The 4,725-nt window shown below is 34.3% G+C and overlaps 1 pseudogene; it reads left to right on the plus strand.

The window, feature by feature from the left end:
* Positions 1–2,178: 2,178 nt before the first annotated feature.
* Positions 2,179–2,601, plus strand: LOC147474806 (egg cell-secreted protein 1.4 pseudogene; annotated as a pseudogene).
* The last annotated feature ends 2,124 nt before the right edge of the window (positions 2,602–4,725 follow it).

Consider the following 4,725-nt stretch of genomic DNA (forward strand, 5'->3'; position numbering starts at 1 on the left):
ACTATAATGGGACCAAGGATTGTGAAGTGGTATAAAAGGTGGTTCCAAAAAATGTTATGGATTTAGACATTTCGTAACTATCCTTGTACTGACAAGATTTTTTGGCTTTAATATCTATTTTGTGTATGTATATTGTCAGAAATTGCAAGATTACGAATTTAGACATTTTGTTGTTGTTTGATATTGTTATTGTTTACTGCCAAATTGTAAGCTGCATGTCATAAGTTTTTGCATGGTTTTTTGAAGTGGTTTTGACATTTTATTAAAACTAGTTTTTGTTAAGTGCTCTGTAAATGGTATAATATATATAAGTAAGGTCATTTAGTAGAAATGATACTTTGTTTTGACCAAACTTTGCAGTAGTTCTCTCCCAAGCTTCAGTTGCTATGGAAGTATGTGTTAGGGTTGTCCCTTGCCATGAGGCACCCAAGAGTATGGGCAGAAGTATGCAACTCAGAATGGTATGAAGTATGACACTGTTAATGGCATATGCATCAATGTTTCTGTTCAGCTTAATGTCACCGAACAGAGAAAGATGTTTTCAGAGTTTCAACAAGTCTGCCAAAGTATGTCATCAGAAGTGGCATAACCTTATTTTTTTTAAGTATGTCATCAGAAGTGGCATAATCTTATTATTATTATTTTTTTTAGTTATTTGAGTTTGACGAGAAAACCGAGTTTTGAGTAGAAATCGAAAACTGTGCATGAACAGTTAACACACCCCGTCACAATGGGATGTGTTTCCAACTTAAAACGGGGTGTGGAGACAATTTTTTACACAGGGTGTGGAGAGATACAATTGGGGTGTGACGAGTATTACTCTTGGCTGATACTCAACATTTGTTATAGAAACAAATTTGTTGTCCTAAAAACAATCAGCATACTTACTTTTAGGCTTCTGGATTTCCCGGGTGTCTCGAGTTTCTTTTTCTGATTATTTTGGAAAACCTCGGATTGAAATCTGATCCCCTTTGTCGCTTTTAGTTTTTCACTACTAATGGTTTGTAGAAGTGAAATTTTCTCATCTCTTTTTTTTTTTCCGATAGAAATGAAATTTTCCCATCTCAAGTCCCTGTAGCTTATCGAGCCGAGCACCTTGTTAGTAATTCGCCGAATTATTCGCGAATATTCGTGAATCGAATTTTTGAAAGGCAAAACATATAATACTTTCGAATGTTTGAAAGATTCGCAATAATTTACGATTTTTTACCTTGAAACGAATATTACGGATTTTGCCGAATTTTCAAAAATTCAGCTAAAAAATTCGGCTAAAAAAAAAAAAAAAAAAACTGAAAATTCGGTTGTGTTTTTGTTATTTTTTATGTACTTTATGTCCTCACTCTTACTTTAAGTCCCTTACTCTTACATTTTTAGTGATAAATTAATCCAAAATGTTTGCTTTTATACTTTTTTGGCAATTTTTAAATTGTCATGTCATGGTGTGTGTTTATTTTGAAATTTGAACATTAATTTCAATCCAAGAACAAATAAATGAAGGTACCTATGTGGACCTTGGTTTCAATGTTTTTGTAGCTAAATTGTTTAGATATATTTGTTATGTTGTAAAGAATGACAATTATTATTAATATTTACTAACATAATATTAAGAATTTTTATTTCTGAATTTTTGCAACCAAACGTTTAAAACATTATTAATTAAACACCTAATAATTGCCGTATTGCGAATTTTTGACCTAATATTTAACCGTGCACCGCTTTTTGAATCACCGGGCGATTAATTAAACACCGCATAATTCAGCGGTATCCCTAATTGCTAACAATGGCCGAGCATACCTGTGCTCAAGTCAATTATTTGTAAATGCAAAAATGATGGACTGGAGTAGCTAGAATAGTGGTTTGGAATATGGAGGGAAAAGCTTATCGAGCCGAGCATCACTCGATTAATTTCTACAGCTTAGAAAGATTAATCAACTTTGTGGAGTCATAATCACTTGGTATTAATTAAGTAAGATTAGAAGACTTGTCTACAATTGCATGATTGTACGTTATGTTAGAGTTACTTTGCATGAAGGAATGCCTCATGAGATTCCTAAAACAGCGTAACAACAACACAAAAATAGTACTCTTTCTGTCTCTTTACTTTCCCCACTGTTCTATATAAATCAAACGCTTCCCACTCTCTTACTCACATCTGCTCCTCGATCTCTAATCTTAAGAATGGCATTCTCTTCTAAACAAATGAAGATGCTCTCTCTCACTGTGCTGCTAACATGGACAATAGTGTCTATGACTGTGCAAGCACGACCACTGGCCTCCAGTTCAACTCTGGCTGCTCGACTACAATTTGAGGACTCATACAAGTGCTGGGAATCTTTGACTGAGCTTCGAGCATGTACTGGTGAAGTCATTCTTTTCTTTTTCAATGGTGAAACATACTTAGGACCAGGTTGCTGTCGAGCTATTCGGATTATTGAGCACATATGTTGCCCTTCCATGCTTGGTTCACTTGGCTTCACCGACAAGGAAGGCAATGTACTCCGAGACTATTGTGACTCCACAGAGTCTAGTTCTCCACCGTCTCCACCATCACCATCAACTATTGAATCCAATGAAATAGTGTCCAAGTCCCCGTTGCCCTAATTAAGTCCACTATGCTTGGTTTGATGATTTCTCTGTTTAATTTTCATCCAGTACTATTCTAAGTGTGTTGGTTTTGGTCCAAAGGTCTTATGTAATTTGATGTTTCTTTATCAGTGTTTGAGTTTTCAAGTTTTAGGTTCTTGCAGATTATGAGTCCCTTAAGCTATATGCCTATATTACAAGTCAAAATGCTGTGACTTATATATAGAAATATTAGTGTTTTGAATGCATGAAATACTAAGTGCAGCTTAAATGGAAGAGTCACATACTCTATTCTGCAACTCAAGTCAATACAAACAAGTGAATTGGATACACGATTTGGAAATAGAAGCAATATTAATTCAGAAAAGATGAGGATCTATATTGTTTATTGTATCCGCTTGTGTAGTTGTGTTACATTCAAAGGTAAGTTACACACATTGTGTATCATAGCCCTCTTTTCAGCTTATTTTCTCGACAGAGGATACAAATTATATGTCCTCCTCTACTTGTTGCTAGTGGGTTAGACTTGTGCAGCCCAACTTTTGTGAGTGCATGATTTAAATTTTTTTGTGTGCTCAATCTAACTACTCTATATATACTAACAAGATGCACGTGCTATGCACGCGATGTTAAACAAAACTTGCCGAAAAGTGTAAACATGATGTTGTTCCAAAACCAAAATGATTATTGTAAACAAACACTCTAACTCTATTGTACAACACCAGCCTGTAGAATAGAAAAACATAATAAAGGAATGTAGAGTTCCAATTTCTAGCAATAAAATCCACCACTTTCTAAGAGAAATTAAGAACAATCTACAAATCAATAATAAAAACTAATTTATGAAGAAGATAGAAAATACTTGTTGGTAAATGCCAGATTCAGGCATTTTTCCTCCAACGAAAAAACCCTATGAATTTGGAAAGTGTTTGGAAAACTTTCAGGTGGTGCTACAGATCAGATCATATCACTTGATAACTCGAAGCCTGTGAATATGATGAGGGTCTGAGTAGACCACATGCCAACATGGAGGAGACCTCCATAGACTCATCCTTGTAACTTTAAAGCCCTAAAAGAAAAAGGATATAACATATTATTGAATAAAAGATAGTAACCATGTAACTGGAAGATAGAATGTGATGCTAGCTTCCGCATCAACTAAAAATCAAAATAGGGAGTATAAAATTGTATACAAATTAATTTTAACCACATGACTCAATAAAAATAGGCTGCTTGGCACTTGCTTGAACTGTAAGATTGAAAAAGAGATAATAAAAAGGTGTTTGCCAATTTCTCTTGCATTCATAGTGTTGTAGGATTAGGCACCATAAGGATGTTCTTAACAGTGAGGAAATTGGTAAGTACATATGAATAGACATATTATTTGCATAAAATCTCATCCCACACGACCATCTCTAACATGCTAATATTCTTTTAGATGTTAAATGAAGATCAATGCCAGATCATTCATATAAAAAAAATTCTAATGTGAGTAAAGTTTGATTGTTTTTTATTTGGACGCTTTAGATGGTTTATTTTCCCAATTTCACAAATAATAGAGGTTGTAACTTCTCCGACTGTTATTAAGATGATATTCTTGATGAGAGTACATCATCACAACTAAGAGCTTTGAAATCAATATCATGTAGTCACGACTGGGGTTAAGACCACTTTTGGTAGGCAAACAAATAACTTTAAAATCATTGTTGAGAACGTATGTATTATAATCATATTATGCAGCCTCAGGTCATGCCTGGGCAATTAGGTTTCCAAACTTAATATAAATAGATAAGTCTCACATCGAGAGTATTGTACTTTTCGTTAACATATACTTTTCACTACCAAAGCAATCAAGACCTACATGTATAAAACCACCATCACTGAAACCACACACCACACCGCCTACACCCTCTAAAACCACAAATCAATTCACCAACAGCCCTAAAACAAAAGCCATAACGACACCACAGATTTGTTGGAAGAAAATAACGGAGTCGAGAGAAATACATTATTCTTCAGAACGTACAAAAAGGTAGATGATAAAGAGACCTAATTTATGTTAGCTTTTTCATAAAGTACATCTAGACTTTCTGAAAGTAAGCTATGAATGGCATAGCCAAACAAAGTTTCTCTACGTATATA

The sequence above is a fragment of the Coptis chinensis genome, chromosome 9 (assembly GCF_015680905.1).
Source record: "Coptis chinensis isolate HL-2020 chromosome 9, ASM1568090v1, whole genome shotgun sequence".
In the NCBI taxonomy this organism is placed as follows: Eukaryota; Viridiplantae; Streptophyta; class Magnoliopsida; order Ranunculales; family Ranunculaceae; genus Coptis; species Coptis chinensis.